The sequence below is a fragment of the Lactuca sativa genome, chromosome 4 (assembly GCF_002870075.4).
Source record: "Lactuca sativa cultivar Salinas chromosome 4, Lsat_Salinas_v11, whole genome shotgun sequence".
Lineage (NCBI taxonomy): Eukaryota > Viridiplantae > Streptophyta > Magnoliopsida > Asterales > Asteraceae > Lactuca > Lactuca sativa.
The window spans coordinates 264,085,948-264,106,267 of record NC_056626.2 but is presented as its reverse complement, the minus strand read 5'-3'; positions in this window follow the sequence as shown (position 1 = coordinate 264,106,267).

The following is a 20,320-nucleotide window of genomic DNA, read 5'->3' as shown; positions in this document are numbered from 1 at the left end:
TAAGCAATTTAAAATCCTGAATCGCAAATTGAATGCCATTATTCAGTCACAAGCTGATTCTGGTTCAAAGTCAACAATGTCGGGATTGGAGGTGGAATATTTGATCAAAGAAGCTGAGAAGAGAATTCTTGACAAAGTAGATCAATCAGACAAGAACAATGAGGTTCGCATTCAAGCTCAAGGAAAATCATTCAATGGTGTTGTTTCTGAATTGAAAATTTTTGCAAAAGAACGTCATGTTCTTTTTGTGCAGGATGTAAAGAAGGTCAGAGAGGATGTGAATTTTAATGTTGAAGAATTAAAGACAGAAATTGCGAAAGAAATTCAAGCTATTAATTCTCAACATTTGGAGGTCCAAAAGATGGTTGATGTGGTTGCCACTGATCTTAATAAACTTCTCATTGATTCTCAATCTCATGCTCCAATTCTCGAAGCCAACCAAAAGGAAAACAAGGAGCGGTTTGATAAATTAATTCAGTTGGTGATTGAATTAAAAACATTGGTTTCGCAAACTTCTCATCAGACAATTTTGACTCCTGAATTCTTGTCTCTCAAAGTCAATACCTTGGAGCAAGCTATTCAGAAGGCATTGGCCCCGATTGCGAACTTTACTTCTTTGTTACCGAAGAATGCCCCACTAGTTTTCACAGGGGTACAAGGGGGAGAGAGAAAAGGAAGTAAAGGTGATGATGCGAAAACAGTGGGAAAGGTGATTTCTACTCAAATTAAAACCACTATGCAAGTGGTCACAATGCCGATTTCCTCGACTGTAATGACAACAAGACCAATTGCCAAAGGAATTTCAATTGGGTCAAAAGAAGGAGGAAGCTCAAGTGCAAAACCTCTAACTGACGATGTTGGTAAAGGGAAAGGGATTGCATATGAAAAACCAAAAGAGGAAAACAAAGCAGAAGCAGAAGCAGAAATGGAAAGATTGAGACAAGTGCAAAGTATCATGAGGCAAAAAGCAAGTGACCCACCTACAATGAACAAAGGTGATCCTGCGAAGTTATATTCGTATGAAACAATTGAATCCAAAGTGTTGGGGAATCACTTATATGAGTTCGAGAAAAAGCCAAGGAAGAGTTATGATGTTGCGAACTCAGATAGAAGCCAACTTGATTTTCCGATAAACGAAATGACGTTTATTACGGCGCAATACAAGATAAGTGAAAAGTTTGATAATGTTGATGAATACACTTATTTGAACATAAGATTTCATGATGTACTTGCGAAGGGTCAAAAGGAGGTGTGGTCTTTAATGAAGATCAAGAAAATTTTAACAATCAAGAAGGATGTGATGTTTGAAGACATGCTTCAAAACTTTCGATATTTTGTGGTTCGAGCAAACAACAAGGCATTCGACTTCACCATTGCCAATTTTCCCTTAATGAATCTAAATGATCTCATTCAAGTGGCATCCATTCTCAAAGACATGCAAGAAAACAAGCTGAAAGGACATGATACTGATGTGTTCAGATTTGGTTTCGCACATATCAAAATATTCATAGATAACTACTATGATTGTTTGGCGTTGACTGATGAAGATCTTGCAGTGGGTCTTGGAAGAAAAGTTACAGTCGATTGGGAATCAACCTTACCTCAAATAGAGTTAAGGAAGTATGCTGATGGAGAAATCTACCTGAAACCTTTTGGAATGGTTTTCGCAGGTAAAGATACGAAAGGGAAGCCCAAGAAATTTTTGTTTCAAGTCTCAGAGATTGAAAGATATACTTCTTCGCAATATACGAATTTTATTGTTCATATGAATAACTGCAAGAAGAACAATGAAGGAGACAAGAAGGAGCTTAAGAAGATAATTACTTAGTATTATGAAATTCGAAGAACAATGCACTCAGCTATTCAACATCTTACAAACTGAATAGTTTCGACTGTTTACAAAGGGGGAGAATGTAGAGTCTAAAAGTTGTAAAAATTCGAAGTGTTTGTTTCTTTAGTTTCGCATGTTAATTAATTTACTAAGTCATATTTTGTGCGAAGCGTATTGTAATAGACTTAGTATATTTTTTGTACACTCAGGTTGCCTATAAATGGGGACTGAGGTTAGAAGTAAAGAGAGCGTTTTTAACTCGAGTATTCTTTCTGCTTAAACATTGTAATCAGTTCTTCAACAATATAAGATCTGATTAATATTTACTCTCTGTGTTCATACTTTTCATACATTCAATCATGATTGCTTTCTAAATCTCGATATCAATTCACATCACATGGCACAAAAGTCGCCAAGACTCGGCCAATGAAATTACAAAATTCTCTATTGGAGATTGTTACAAGACAATTCCATAGTCATGAAGTCTCATATTTAAAGTACATTCCTTTGAACATCCTTCTAGCATAAAAGTTTCTAATCTAGACATTGATTCTTGATATCCAACTCCCAATATGGAAACATTTCCATATTTTCCATCTGACAACTCATTTTAAATAGAATCTTATCTATAATGTCAATATGTTCCATCCAAGACTATACTTCCAATTGTCCATAAGCGACCAATCCTTGGCGAACCTTAGATTGTTCTTGGCAGTTGTTTAATTCTTTTAATCAAAACCGATTCTATTTCCTTTTTCCCTCAAAATGCCCTAGGCATTTGGAAAATTTTAGAACGGTCGAATATTATAGCATATGCAATCGATCCTATACCCGAAGCGTATGGGATACAATTCATAACGAAAAACGTGCTACTTTACCAGTTTCTTACTATAATATCGTCATAATATTTCTATTTGCCATGTTCTCAAAATTCGAACTATAAAGATGGATGCCGTAATCATAATCGAACCTTCGGAATGCAAATAATAAATATACCCTTGACTGAATTCAATTAAAATTTCTCAATCTTAGCTTTTAGATTGGAAACGAAGTATAACATTATCTCCCTTAATTATAGCAAAAACAACATTTCAACCCTTGCAACTTTGCAAAGTGAAACTTTTGTTTTTCTATAATTAATATTGCCAACTTGCAATGCTTAAATAATAATCATGCTCCCACTAACATGATGATTATATCCATTCCTGCATAACATTTATGCTCCCACTAGCTTTGACACGTATTCAGAAACCAGCTAAACTTCTAGAAGACAATACTAATTGACTTCCAAAGTTCAACTTTTCTAATATGATGTGCTTCGATAAGACTTTATCTAAGCTTTTCAAACTTACACACCTTCCCTTAGATAGCTCACATTGTGTCTAAAAAATTTTAGAACTTGTATTACAAAGTCCCAAATGTTCGAACTAATTGCCAAATCTCACAATTCGAACTATGAAGAGGGATGTCGTAATCATAATCGAATTTGAGAATGCAATCTACACAGTTGCTATCTTCTTAAAATCTTTCTTAGTGAAAGCATTTCCTCACAATCATTTTCATGAAGGAGAGAAACCTTATGACACTTAGATTTTATGGTGTATGTGTTCCTATCCATGTGAATTTTCCATAAGCATAATCGAAAGATAATGTTTATGACAGATTCAAAACTCTTATGGAAAGAACTTGTTCATTCTTAATTTCTTGCCGTTAAGGGTCCCACCATTGCTTCTAAGTTATTCAGCAGCTCACCTATTCCAGTCAATGTACTTTCATTGAATAAGGTGCTTTGCCTAATGCAATCTATTGACAACTCGTAGAACTCATATGCATAGTTGACCAAACTGGAATGGCAAAGAAACAAGAATATGTCAACATGATATGCTACAATCCTCAAGTCGTCTGCTAGTGTATAATAATAGGTTTACTCTTGATTAGTTCTTGAATCTTTTCAAGTTTTCAAACTCCCACTGACCTCTTGACATATTAGATTCTCTTATCAAGAAACATTTATTGACAAAGCAAATATCCAAGAGTTAGTGTGTCTATATCAAGACAAAAACCTACATGTAATTTGGTACAAGTTGGTCTTAGTCTTATTCAAGACATCATAACTTACCAATATGTGCAAATGTAAGAACATTCCTACTTAAGATCATGTCAATGAAGTCACAATCTTGGAGTATGACTCTAAGACTTGATTTTGGAACGAAGTATGACTCATCCTTTTGATTCAACCATTTCAACAATTTTCGATTAGCCATGCTAGTGCACTAAGATGTCCTTAGAGGATCAATTGTGATATGGTTCTTAATTATTAAGACGATCATAAAACCCGATACAAAAGTACTCTCCCTTCTTCTTATATTGGAGAAACCTTTATCTTTCTGCCAAGTTGATTCTTCTTATTCGTTCTGTCATTTATTTAAGCCTTTCAATGATTCAGAATAACACTTAATCTTGTAAGTATAACCACATTCACTAGACTTTCAGTGATTATGACAAATAGTCTTATTGTTATTTGTGGTTGACTTGACTAGTGCACAATATTGTGTTCTAGTCCTTTAGTCCTTCACTTGACTCACATACTTGTGTGATCAAGGAATTAGTCTTAATTTCCTAAGTACCAAGATTTCCATACATCACGCAATACATGTTGTATGATTCCAAGTTTCTGTCCAATTGAAACTTGGACGATGGGAATCTTTCATTACTTAGAGGAATTTGACACTTCCATAAACAACATAACTAAGAATCACATCCATTTATAGAAATACACAAACATCAATTTTTCACAACGATTTCATTGCAAGGATATATATAAATAAGAAAAATCAAAATTTTATTTTCTTCATAATAGCAGCGCAAAACATGTCCTTACAATGCAAAATCAACTGAAAAACTATGTAATCAAATATTCCTAACAACTCTATCATAACTTTCTAAGCTCAAAATCTGATCTTCGAATCCATGCGATCATGATCCATTTCTTCGTGATCAGACTCATCTTGCTCTTCCATCAAGCTTCCTCTCTTTTCTCTGATCCTGCAAAACATTCAAATGTAATCTTATCACATTATGTATTAAGAATCAATGAATAGGAACTTAATGGAGTTAAATAGTGGATTTTACCTGAAGTAGAGTCGTACTTCTTGACTCTCCCATCTCTTCAATTCTTCAGGTCCTCTAGGCAGCTTCATATCCAACGCCCCTTCTCTTGGTAGCAGAAATAGGTGGCTTCTCCTGGAGCAACCACGGAATCATGGTTGGTTGAATTACCATACAAATATGCTCCATTACTTTGCCAAATCATTTCTGATTCAGTAGCAATAAGCATGTAAGTTAGGTCAATGAGGGTCACGTCAAGATCCATCATATAATACTCTCTTATGAACTTATCATATGATTTAAGGAGTGACTGAAGAATCTAGTCTACAGCAAACTTCTTTGGAAAAGATGCACCCAACATTGTCAACCTATCGATGTGTGATTTCATCCCTAGGACGTGAGCACACACGGATTTTCCATCTTCATGTTTTATCGCCAACAGGGATTGAGTGAGCTTGAACTTTTCAAGCCTTTGAACTTGTTTATTAGGGAGAACAATAGGCGGATGTGGAGGAAGTGAAGCATGATCTCTTGTTCCTCGATCGAATCATGGAATATCATCTTCATGTGGAAAGCTTGTTCCAAGTGATTTGGGAAGACCATAATTTTCATACTTTGACATCTACAAAACGAGAGAAAATTCAAGTTAGTTGATTGATTGAGTCCTTAATAAAACACCCAAATGAGATATTGAGGCTAGGACCCAACACAATACTCTACAACTTGGGAGAGGGATGCTGTAACCCAAATTGCAAAACATTTGAAGGTAAGTGAATGACGATTCACTAATTTTCCACCATGAAAAACGAAAAGGAGATTAGGTTTTAAATGTATTGAAAACTCCTTGATCTTTTGAGATTCATCGAACTTTTCAATGGCATGTTTAAATCTCGGTATGCCCCTCGATTTGTGATTGGTATGCCGAGGAACACAAACAAGGTGTGAATAACCATGCAAATATACATGGTGCCCCCAAGGTTATAGTCATCAATTCGATGTGCTGGTTAACCACACACGCTCCACTAACGTCTTTGCAAGGGTACAAAGTGTAATTTCATGGAATTGCATCAAATTCACTTTTTCCTAAAGTAACTAAAATTGGGAATTTTGTAAAAAAACATTCAGTTACTTTATACTTCATTATACTTTTAATGGAAAGGGTTTGCCCTATCCTACCCGTTCGGTTAACGACCCTCCATCAATCAAGGAAGCGGTGGGTGAGAGTGGACATCCATTAAACGGCCATTTTATAGGCCATAACCTTATACCCCGCTTATAGATCGGCTTCTTGAATGAGGCCTACTAACGGTAAGACTAGCAGTTTAAGTTATACATATATAATATTAGACTTTTAATGTTATATATAGTATAAAGGCATATTTTACACTTTTAAAATACTAGGTGGTCTAATTTAATAAATTAGACTTATAATTTAATGTAAACCATATCACTATGGATTTAATAACTCTCTTTTAATTATACACTTAATTAATTTAATAAAACCATAAGGGTGCAATTTGAACTTTTCAAAACTAGGTGTTTTAGAATTTAGACTTTCAAAATTAAACCTTTTAATCAAACAATTTAAATTCCAAAACTTGAGGGCAAGTTTTGAAACTTTTCAAAACAATTAGGTTTTAATTTAATTCAAAATTTTCGATAAATTAAACCCTTAAATATTAAAATTTTAAATATTAAAACATTGATTTAATAATTATCTAAAATTAAACAATTAATTTGAATTATTAAATCTTTTAGGATTATCTATTAAATTAAAAAATTAATTTAATCTAATCCTATATCCCCTAAGATTTGAAAATTTATGGAATGGGATAATTCATAAGATCTTTAATTATCTATTTAAGGAATCAAGGATAATTACAAGATATGACATTATCCAAATTCCAAAAATTTGGAAATCCTATCTAGGGGACAAGGAAAATTTCGAAATTCTAGGGTTAGACAACTCTAAAATCGAACTCTTGGGGCTAACGGAAAAGGTTTAGGAAACCCTACCAAACATTTCGAATCTAGGGTTAGGAAACCTAATTTCAAAAATCAAGCCTCCAGGGTTTATTAGCCATAAACCCTAATTGTCATATTCATACATTTGTATCAAATCTAGTTGAAAACAAAAACCAATGGCTCTGATACCACTGATGGGTTTTATACAAACAATCCTATGTGTGCATGCAACCTTAATTGGATCTATGTTCTCACTATTAGACATACAACCTTATGAACACAAAAATAAACCGTGGATACTCCTATGATTTTCGAAATCCACAACGGAGAATAGAATACATACCTTTTGTTGTTATATATCAATAACAACTAGTTCCTTGAATTTCCTTAGCTCTTGAAAGCAAGTACCACAAGTGTAGTACCTCTAATGGCTCACAAACACACTTTAAGTGAGAGAATGAATATGAGATAGAGGAAGGTACTAAGCTCCAAAATTCGGCCCTAGTAGGGTTTTTCCAAGGAGTGTTCGAATTCTAGTGCCTTAGGGTGCTATTTATACTTGAGGCTAGCTAGGGTTTCAAGGTGGAAACCCTAATCCTTTAGCTTAGGGCCTAAGCAAGTCCATGGTCTCCTTTCCTTAAGCCCTTGGACGAAAACTCCTAGATCCCTGTAGGGTTTTCGTTCAAGCCTTAATAAAGGTGATCTAATAGCCCAAAGTCTCAACTATCAAATAATTACAAAACAGCCCCTATACTTTTAATTAATTCCTTTAATCTCGAAATTAGTTCCTAATTAATTTCTGATTAAATACTAATTAATAATATGATTCCAAATTAGTATATTATTCATATAATATATTAACAAATCATATTTATACCTCAATTTATTATTCATAACAATAAGCCAGCCTCTCTCCTCAACAGTCATCCGGTCTAGTCACCAGTGTGAAGGCAACCCAAAAGGACATTGCTTACAATCGGGTCAAGTACATATCAAAATAGCTATGGACTTAGATACTAATCCAACAATTACAACATGTGTATCTAAACAATTTTAGAACTTACAACAATAAGTCTCAAATGTTTAGACCTTTTGCCATTTCTCACAATTCGAACTATGAAGAGGGATGCCATAATCATAATCAAATTTTGAGAATGCAATTACCATAATTGTTGTCTTCTTAAATTCTACTTGGTGAAAGTGTTTCCTCACAAGCATTTTCATGAAGCGGAGAGAAACCTTATGACACTTAGATTTTATGGTGTATGTGCTCCTATCCATGTGAATTTGTAATAACCATAATCACAAGACAAGGTTAGTGAAAAATCCAAACTCATATGGATTGAATTTGTTCAATCTTAATTTCTTGCCACCTGGCAGCACAAGGGTCTGCCATTGCTTCCAAGTTATTATGCAAACAATTGAGAACTCATAGAACTCACCTGTATAGTCAACTTTAACTAAAATGGCCACAGAAACAAGAATATCTCAACACAATAGGTTATAAACCTCAAATCGTGTGCTAGTGATTAATAATAGTTTTACTCTTGATTAGTTCTTGAAAGTTTTCAAGATCTTTATGACTCCCACTAATGTCTTGACATATAGTTTTCTCTTTGTCAAGAGACATCACTTGACAAACAAATATTCAAGAGTTAGTGTGGTTTCTTATCAAGACAAATACTTCACACCATTGGTCTTAGTTGGTCTTTGTTTTATCCAAAACATCACAACTTACCAATTTCAAATGTACAAGAGTTGAAAACATTTTACTCTACCTTTCTTAAGATTATGTCACTCAAGTTACAATCTTGGAATATGACTCAAAGAGTTGTTCTTGGAACAATTCATGATTCCTCTTCTTAGCCATACAACAGCACTCAGGTGTCCTTAGAGGATCAATTGTGATATGGTCTTTCATAATCATTAAGATGATCATAAAACACGATACCAAAATACTCTGCCATCCTTTCAGAATGGAGAAACTTTTATCTTTTTGCCTAATTTGATTTTTCTTATTCGTTATGCTACACATTGAAACTTTTTCAACGATTCAGAATTATACTTAATCTTGTAAGCATAACCATATTTACTAAACATTAGTAAATCATGATAACTCTTAAGCAACAACTTAAAATTCTTAAGCAATCTATCATAACTCTTAAGCAACAGCTTAAAATTCTGATCATCAAGCCATACGATCGAAATCCATCTCTTCGTGATCAAAATAAACTTACTCTTCCTTTAAGCTTCCTTTCTTTTCTTCGATCCTTCAAAAAATCAAAATGTAATTACATTATATCATGTATTAAGAATCTCCAAATAGGAACTTAATAGATTTAGACAGTGGACTTACCTGAAGTAGAGTCAAATATTTTAACTTTACCATCCTTGGATCTTTCAGGTATATATGGCAGCTTCGCAACCAATGTCCCTCTAAATGGCAGTAGAAACAAATGGTTTCTTTCGCATCGGCACTTGAGACAATCCCATAACTGGCCTTTCTCTTAAGTTCAAACTTTTTGACTTTAGCCAATTTCTCTCTCCTAGGAGAAGAAATCATTTTTGGATTGTCACGGTTATCCTTGGAAATTTGGGAAGTAAATCTTCCAATCAACTTTGCTTTACCAGTGTGCCAAATCATTTCTGATTCAGCAACAATAAGCAAATAGGTAAGATCAATAAGGGTCATGTCATGGTCTGTCATTTAGTAGTCCTTAATGAACCCGCTATATGACTCAGGAAGTGATTGAAGAACCAAGTCAATAGCCAACTTCCTCGAATGACCTTGAACTTTTCAAGTCTTTGAACATGTGGGTTATGGAGAATAATTAGAGGAGGTGGAGGAAGTGAAGTATGATTTCCAGTCCCACAAATGCACGACAAAGGGATTAATCTTTCACCTTGATCACCATGTGGGATATCATCTTTATTAGGAAAGCTTTTTCCAAAAGAAGAAGGAAGACAATAGTTGTCAGAACTAGACATCTATTTAGGAGAAATTCAGGTTAGTTTATTTAAGTCCTTAATATAACACCAAAAATGAATATATTAAAGCTAGGACCCAACACAATATTTTACATTTCGGAAGAGGGATATTTGAAGGGAGGTAAATGACGATTTACCAATTTCCACCATGAAAAACGAAAATGAACTTTAGGTTTTAAATGAATTGAAATTCCTAGATTCTTTAAGATTAATTGAACTTTTCAATGGCATGTTTAATCTCGATTTTGCCCTTCAATTTTGTGACTGGGATGCCGAGGATCACAAACATGGTGTGAATAACCATGTAAATTAGCTTGGTACTCTCGATGTCATTTATCACCTAATCAATGTTCCGGTTAACCACACACGCTCCATTGATCTATGACAAACATCAAGCTACCCTTTGCCACACATTTTCAGTCCCAGATTAGTGTGTCGGTTAACAACACGTGCTCCACTAACGACTTAACAAGGTGCAAAGTGCAATTTCATGGGTTAGCACCAAATTCATATTTTTCCTAAGTAACTAAGATTGGAAATTTATAAGTGTTTAGTTACTTGGTATTTTCATTATACCTTTAATGAGAATTAATGTCCTATCCTACCCGTTCGGCTAACAACCCTCCACCATTCAAGGACACGGTGGGTGAGAGTGGACACCCATTAAACAGCCATTTTATAGGCAGTAACCTTATACCCCCCATGTAGTCCGACTTCATGAATGAGGCCTACTTACGATAAGACCGACTTTTTACTTATACATATAATATATTAAACTTTTAATATTATAACAGTATAAGGGTGTATTTTAAACTTTTAAAATACTAAGTGGTTTAATCTATTAATTAAACTATACTCTTAATTTAATTAAACTTAAACCATGTCATTTTGGAATTATTAATTCTCTTTTAATTATAGACTTTAATTAACTATTAATAAAGTCCATAAAGATGTAATATTAATTATTCAAAACATCAAGATGCTAAAACAAAATTAAAACTATATAATTTATTATTATGTTATGAACCCATGAGTTACACTTTTGAAAATTTTCAAATAAATTTTAGTTTTAGAATTCAATGTCTCAAAAAAAAAACTTTTCAAATTCCAAAACTTGAGGGCAAGTTTTTGTAACTCTTGAAAACTTTTAGAATTCCATAAAAGAGACTTTCCAAGTTCCATAACTTGAGGGCAAGTTATGAAACTCTTCAAATCCATTTGTAACAAATTTTGTAACCTTTGAAGACTCTTGGAATTCATAACTTAAAGAGTTAATGAATGAGACTTTTCACATTCATAACTCATGGAAGTTTCAAAACTCTTAAGATCATAACTCTTAAAAAAGACTTTTGAACTCTAAAATTTTATGACAAAATTTGTATCTCCTTAAAAACATTTAAGTCAAACTTTTAAAACAAATAAAATAATCCTATCATTCTATCTTTTAATAAATTGACCTAATTCAACTCTTGTAGTAAAATGACTCAAATTTTACAAATAATTAGTTTTTCATAAAATCAAGTAATTATCTTAAAATTTGACAAACTACATGTTTTTTTTCTTTCAACTTTGAAAATCAAACATTTGCATCAATATAACAGAAAACAACCCATGGCTTTGATACCGCTATTGGGTTTTGTATACTACATCATCGTATGGTGCACATACAACCCTAAATGCTTTGGATCTATGTTTTCTCTAATTATACATGTAATATTGTTTCCAAATCATTAAGCTTACAACTAGCATACAATTGACATAAACAACATAAAATACTAGTTGGGAGTTTACCTCTTTATGTAGCTTGTAGAACTTGTTGTATTTGGACTTTAAGAACTTAGCACCCCAAGTGTGATGCCTCAAATGGTTCACAACACACCTAGGACAAATAGGAACTTGAGAGAGATGTTGCTAGATCCAAAATCAGCTCTAATGAACTCCAAGAACTCTAGACACGATTTTGGGCGCTAAAGGAGTCCTTTTATGGTGTGGAAAAGTCAAGGGTTACATCCATGCAAACCCTAATGCCCATAAACTTTCATTACTTAGGCTCCATGGGCTATCCGTGGACTACCATATTGGTTTAGCCCATCCTAATTAACAATTGGCCTACACTATAAGAATCATTGATTTACCAAATCAATCTCCATATGTTTAATTAGTCTCTTTTAGTCACATAATTAATTCCAAATTAATTCTTGATCAATAGTAATTAAATAATATGATTTCATATTAATATATTAGAACTTATAATATATTAATAAATCATAAGTAACCTGTTACTTAAGTATCCATCCTATCAAATTGTCCTGGTGATATGCAACCCAAAATGGACCATGCTACTCTCGGGTCAAGTACATACCAACTATAGTTATGGGCTTAGACACCTAATCCAACACCTTTCTAGATGGAATGACTCCAAGGTCTCCGATGAAGTTTTTCAACCATATTGCCTCCTTTGATGCTTCGGTTGCTGCTATGTACTCTGATTCACACGTTGAATCAGCTACAGTCTCCTGCTTGGAACTTTTCCATGTCATTGCTCCTCCATTCAGGGTAAACACCCAGCCTGACTTAGAGCAGAAATTATCTCGGTCGGTTTGAAAGCTAGCATCACTATACCCTGTCACTCTCAAGTCATCACTCCCACCAAGGGTAAGGACCCAATCCTTAGTCCTCCACAGGTACTTGAGAATGTTCTTAACCGTAGTCCAATGATCTTTACCAGGATTCCCTTGATATCTACTGACCATGCTCAGGCAAAGGCCACATTTCTACTATCTCAACCTCTACACTCGAACTCTGAGTCTTACTCAGTTTGGTATTTCTTAGGATATGTAGGTTACCTTTCTTGGATTTCTCCATGCTGAAACGTTTCAACACCTTGTACAAGTAGGTACTTTGACTAAGTCCTATTAGTCTTTTACTCTTGTCTCTCAATATCCTTATCCCTAGAATGTAAGCAGCTTCTCCGAGGTCCTTCATAGTGAAACACTTCCCAAGCCAGGACTTAACCTCCTGCAAGGTTGGGATGTTATTTCCTATGAGCAGTATGTCATCTACATACAATACCATAAAACTTAGTATACTCCCACTAGCTTTGACATATACACAGGACTCATCCTTACTTCTCGAAAATCCAAACTCTTTGACTTTCTCATCCAAACAAAGATTACATCTGCAAGATGCTTGTTTTAATCCGTAAATGGATTTCTCAAGCTTACACACTCTATTAGGGTACTTTAAATTGACAAACCCCTCTAGCTGACTCATGTAAACATCTTCACCCAACTTTCCATTAAGGAAAGCGATTTTGACCTCCATTTTCCATATTTCATAATCATGAAATGCAGCTATGGCTAGCATAACACTTATAGATTTAATATTCGCCTCTGGTGAGAAGGTCTCATCATAGTCAACTCCATGAGTTTAAGTAAACCCCTTCATAACCAGTCGCACCTTATATGTGTGTACTTTCCCATCCATGTCGGTCTTCTTCTTGAACACTCCAATGGTGGACATGCAACCCTAAATGCTTTGGATCTATGTTTTCTCTAATTATACATGCATTATTAAAATTTTCCAAAGCATTGTCCCTAGCTAGCATACAATTGAAATTATACAATATAACCTTAGTTTGGATGCTTACCTTTTGAGTAGGGTAGAGTTCTTGACCTTTGAAAGCTTAAGCACCTCAAGTGTGATGCCTGTATTGGTTCACAAACACCAATATGCAAGAGGAGGCTTGATAGAATAGGTTACTAGTACAAAATCAACTCGCCCTCTTGAAAAGTAAGTGGCAACCGATTTTGGCTCAATGAGGAGCTTATTTATAGTGTTGCACGTGCTAGGGTTACACTTTTTAAACCCTAATGACCCATGGCTTTCCACATTCTCATGCTCCATGGATTTAACCTGCATGGACTATCCATGGATTAGTTTAGCCCATCTACATAATCATGGATCATTGGCCCACACTACAAGAATCGTTGATTTACATAATCAATCCCCACATATTTAATTAGACTCTTTTGACCATAAAATTAATTTCAAATTAATTCTTGATCAATACTAATTAAATAATATGATTTCATATTAATATATATACTTGTAATATGTTAATATACCATAAATAACCTTATTTTCAAAATCCATCCTATCAGACTGCACTGGTGAAGGCAACCCAAAAAGGACCATGCTACAATGGGGTCAAGTACATCCCAGATATAGTTATGGGCTTAAACACCAAATCCAACAATATGTAGCAATCTCAGCCTTCATGTTGGGCCATCAATAAAGCTTTTTAAGATCGAGGTACATCTTGTCTGATCTGGGATGTATCGAATATCTCGACTTATGAGCTTTTTTTGAAACTACGTTCTGGACTTCACCAAACTTTGGTGTCCAAATTCACTTCATGAAAGATCGTGTTTCGTCTTACTTGACGTCGAACTGCTTGTCCATTCCTCTGAGTGTCTCGAATTTCGGTGGTGAGATTGGGGTATATTGTTAGGGTTAGAGCCTTTACATGAACTCGTTTTGCTCGTTCCTTCCTTCTTAAACTGTCTTATACAACATTGTGTTTTACTAGGATCATAATGAATTTCACATTCGTAATCATTTAGCAATTCTACGCATATTCGTTGTCTTGCGTTGATCTCTTTTTGATAAAAAAAATACATTGAACGCTTTTGTGGTCAGTAGACATGACACACATCTTTCTGTATAGGTAGTGCCTCCAAATCTTCAAGGAAAACACTACTACTCCCAAGTCCAAATCATGGGTAGTGTAGTTTGTGTTGTTTGGTTTATGTTGTCTAGATGCATATGCAATGAATGTATCCCTTTGCATTAGTAAGCATCCTAATCTTTGGCGAGATGCATCAGAATACTAAAAAGTCTTATGTTCCCTCTAGGAAAGACAAAATTGGTGCACCACACAATGATTATTTAAACTATTCAAAGGAGGACTCTTCACTGTCTCCCTAATCGAATTTCTTGTCTTTTCGAGTTAAGGTGGTGAGAGGCTTGACTATTTAGAGAAGTTCTTGATGAATCTTCAGTAATAAGTTGCAAACGCTAGGAATTGGTATACTTTGATTGGCATTGTTGGTGCTTTCCAATTCTTAATCGCTTCAATTTTCACAAGGTTGAGATGAATCACTTTGCTACTGACCACATGATCGAGGAATTCCACTTCGTTAACCTAGAGCTCTCATTTTGAGAGCTTTGTATAGAGTTTCTCCTTCTTTAGTAATTCCATAATCAATCACAAGTGTTGGCCATGTTACTCCTTGGTTCGTGAGTATATTAAATGTCGGTGATAAAGACGATCACAAATTTATCCAAATAGGGTTTGCACACTCGATTCATAAAGTCCATGAATATGGCTGGTGCGTTGGTCAATCCATAACGCATAACCAGGAACTCATAGTGATTGTACTGATTCCTAAATGTCATCTTTGCAATGCCTTTTTCTTGAACTCTAAGTTGACGATAACCGTATCTTAGATCAATCTTCAAGTAGTAGCAGGATCCTTGCAATTGGTCAAATAGGTCATCGATCAATGCAAGTGGGTATGGATTTTTTGATGGTGAGTTGTTCAACTCTCAACAATTGATGCACATCCGGAATGATCCATCCTTCTTTTTGACAAATAATATCGGAGCTCCCCAAGGTGAGAAGTATATCCAGATAATGCCTTTGTTAATTAGTTCTTCAAATTGATTGGATAGTTCTTGCACTTCCGATGTGACAGTCGATAAGGAGATCTTCCCACTGGCGATGCACCTGGGATTAGGTCAATTTAGAATTCAACATGTTTGACTGTGGGTAATACAGGTAGTTCCTCTGGAAATACATCTGGGCAATCACATACTTATGGAATATCTTTGATTTCCTTACCCTTGCCTTGCATATCCACCACACAGGCCAAGAAATCAAAGCATCTCTTCTGTAAGAACTTTATTGCCTTCATGCAAGAAATGACTCTTAGATTTTTCCATGATTTATCTTCATATATCCCAAGGGCTTCATCATTGGGTAGGGGTAGTCGAAAGGCTTTCTCATAGCATAACACTTCGACTCAATGAGTTGATAACCAATCCATTCCTATAATCACATCAAAACTTCCAATGGTCATGTGTGTTAGGTCGACATGAAAGATGTGGTTATTCATGGTGTGTAGGCAATTGGTATGTATCTCTAAGGTGCTTTCTAATTGTCTATTTTCCATCTCTACCATATTAGCCTCATTAATTTTGCAAGATTTAAGGTTTTGCATGCCTCTAAACTTATGGTAAATGAAGCTTCTATCAGCACCAGTATTAAATAACACAGAAGCATAAATATAATTGATAGGAAACGTATCAGTAACCACAGTTGGTTCCTGGCGAGCATCTCCTGCGGATTATAAAAATGCTCTTCATTTTCCACCCTAATTCTTTTGTTTCGGGTAGTCCTTCTTAAAATGCCCTGGTTGATTTTATTCAAAGCAGTAACGACTCCCACAATAGTGGTTGATTTCATAGTGTTTGGTGCCTTTCTGCAGTAACTTGCGATGTAACTTTTCATACCATAATTTTTGCAAGGCATATTTCTACAATTTCCAACATGGTGGAAGTTCCATTTGGTACAGTGGGGCAGAGTTCCAGTGTAGAACTTGGATAGGATGGGAGTGTTTGTGATTGCAGCATAGACAACCACATGTTCTGGCATGGGTTCGTGATGCTTGCAGTTCCCCTTTGACTTTCCCTTAAACTTTTGCTTCATACCCTAATTCTGTTTTGTTTGTTTGGCCATTGTACCCTAACAAATACACTATTTACTCAATTCATAGGTGAATTGCTTTAATTATCAAATGTGGAGAGTCTGGATGTAGTAACCTGAACTTGAACTGGCGAAGCCAATGCCCAGATATATACCTTTCGGTCTTTTTATCTTCCGGTGTCACCCGTCCTGAGTAGAGATTTGCAAGGTCGCTAAATCTAGAGATGTAGGCAGCCACCTCTGGTCCCTTCATGTTGACATTCTAGAGCTCCTGCTCCAGATCTTGGACTTCCTTTCAGGGTCAGTACCCCTTGATCAACATTTGTTTTAGAGGTTCCCAACCCATGGCATAAGTTTGATCAATTCCCATGTGCTTGGCATGATTATTCCACCAAGTCAGGGTGGAATCCATCAATGTGCAGGTAGCATACTTGAGTCAGTAGTCCTCAATGCACGCACTTATGCGAAATATTGTCCCCGTCTTTTCTATCCTGTGGGATAGACGAACAACACCTTCTATGCCATAGAATGATTGTGGTTTGCAGCCCATGAAATCCTTGTATGAGTAAGGCCTATAATTGTTTTGCTTAATCACTAGAGTGCCGCCACCATTTCTACTGTTTTTGGAGCTTTCTTTCCGAGCAGTCTCATATGCAACTAAGGCTGTAGCAATCCATTATGCAAGCAGAGTCTGCACTAGAGTGGGATTCATTTATAAAGGTGGGTTTGAGGTATTTACAACTGATGGGGTGTCATCTGGATTTCATTCTGGAGTTGGCGTTACTCTTTTCGTAACTGTTGGAGTGAGCCTAGGAGTGACACGGGGAGTTGGTAGAAGATGAGCTCGCAGACTCTTTCATGGGGCCATCATCCTAATATATTCAGAATAGACATGTTAAGCTATTTTTGAGTTGTGTATTTTTGTAATTTGTTTGCAAAATCTTACAGATTTCCAAGTTATACTATGCATATTCTTAATCGATATTTCACAAGTAATGATTGCGTTTTACTAGCAATACAGATTATGAGTTCCAACATCTAACAAAATACTGAAAATAGTTTCTTAGATTATAACTGCTTTTTTTCGAGTACAAAGGTTACAAAACTACCAACCTTGTAAGGTTCTAAATGGAAAAGCTTTAAAAAAGAACAATTTCTAAATAGGCAGTGATAAACACTTGCAGTACAACAACTATTCCACAAAAATTCTAACCCTACCATAGGGCACAAGCCACCCTAGATGAATGTCTACAATCCTAAGCACAAAATCAAGTAGCGGACCTTTTCATCAAACTGCTCCTAAGTTTGTTGTCACTCCAGCATAGCAATGGCCGCTCTATGATCGGTTGTATCTAGCCAGCTTTCAGGAATCTAAGTCTGGTATGCTAGTACTTTATAATGGGAACTCATAATGTTCGCTTTGGTGCGGATAGCACCCATGCGATGTTAAAGAGTTTAGATGGCTTCAGAATCATCCTTCTCCTCCTCATCGAGTCTTTCTACTCGCCAATCGATCGCCCTAGAGGTGGTGCCTAAAGCTCCAACAAACTCCTCCAGGGACTGGACTCGGTCCGCTAACTCATCGTCCTATGTCATTAGTTGAGGAATCAGGTCTTCCTCGGGGATACCCCCGTATGGTGTAGGAGTTGGAGTCTGTGAAGACTCACCTTTCTCAAATCGTGGAGGGCCATTAGTAATTCTCCTTTTCTTGAGCATATTGGTGAGCCAAGATGGCTCAAGGGGTGAAGTTGGTTTCCTTTTCTAACAACTAGTGGATTGGGAAAGGTAAGAGAAAGTGTCTAGATGTGACACCAAAGGAACACTCATCCTCAGAGCCCTCATCAATAGGGGACTCTTTCAATGACGACGGTATGGCTGATAACACGGTCTAGGTGGAGAGGGAGATGGAGTGGATATAAGCTCCTAATCATGTACTTCCTCAAGTATACCTTCATCATCGGACTCTGCGACCTTCTATAGATTGTCTTCATCTTCCAAATGGTCTTCCTCTTCATTTGCTAATGGATCTTCCTCTTTGTCGGGGTTAGCCAGGACGTCATTAGGAAAATATGGGTCTCTAGCTAAGTACATCGTGCCTCGTGATAATCCTTAGGATCTGCAGGGTCAATCCCAACTCGGTGGTCGTTAACCATCTACATCAAGGGGTTGGATATTTTTTTAAGTATAGTAGAGATGACTTCTAAATGTATAAGTGTTTTAAAATTGTGTAAGGGTCTTAAAGTTGGCATAAGGAATCTAAGGTACTAGGTATCTACAGCGTATCTTGAGAACATCCTTCAATCTCTAAAACTCTTAACCATTAGAGTATGGCAAACTCATTGCTCAAGGTTGGTTGTTCACTGGACTCACCATAAATAACATAGTTTCACATTCCAGGTTTATCTATGGTATGAATTATGTACGATACTAACCTTAGTTGAGACGTTTTACCTAAACGGTTGAGTTGGTAGCTTTAGTTGAAGGTATGATATACTTTTTATTAAGTGTTCTCATCGGGGGTCAAAGTATATATATAACTGTTATATACTATTGTGGGTGAGGTTTCTAGTATTATAAAATTTGTTATTTTACTTCAAGACTGCCAAGCACTGATGAGGTCCAGACAAGAAACACCGGAGGGCATGACCATTTTAGAAATTAATCCGTTCTGAAATCCAACAACCTTAGTGGCCCTTGAAACTAGTTACCTCTCTCGTGAGTAGTCGAGAAGTAGTATAACTATTAATAATAAGTTTATTAGGAGCCTATAGCTATATTTTTATTTCTTCTTTCGAGGATACGACTTCTATTTAGCTCTGATACCAATCTGTTACACCCCTGGCCGAGGCGGCGAAACATGTCGAGCTATGCGGCTTAGTCGATGGATCACATGCAAATTTGATATACATCACCAGTTACAACAATAACAACACCGTAGTTACATTCCACTTTAAGTTTCGAATACATTGTTCATACAAATAATAATAATAATAATAATAAGTTCATAAATTTGTCGTAACAAATAGACCGATTTAACAAAAACTCGAGAAAACTAGGTTGCCCGAAATCCATGAATATTTCTTCTGCTAAAATTTGCTTTAATGATCTCCCAAGAATACATGTAGTTTGAGATTCAACATAAAGGTTGGTGAGAGTTACAGGTTATCTGCTAACCACAGTAATAATACGTAAAAAGTTTGAAAACTATGTAACTTGTAGTTAAAACTATGTTTGAAAATGTTTGATAAAAAGAGAAACCGAATCTGTGATTTCTAAATAAATATTCCAATTAATGCTTATAGTGATTCATATAACCGAGCTATGTAACTAGATATAACCCCTTATGACAGTTCATTAGGCGTCGTGGATAAAAACTAAAGATAATTAGCACCCACTTCGACTGATCCGTCAAGGTTGTAGCTAGCAACCGCAGGTGGGGGTGTCAATCCCAATAGATCTATACATACATATCTCGCTCTGAGGATTAACAATTATAGCCGAAAGGGTATACTAAGTGGTTAAACTGAGGTGATGAATAGAGTCTCACTATAAAGGCCATTATCTAAGATATGTGATAAAGTTTAACTATAGAAACCAAGTAAGATCGATATATCCGTAATAGTGTAAATTACTCGCGTAAATAGGTAGTAAGTATCTCA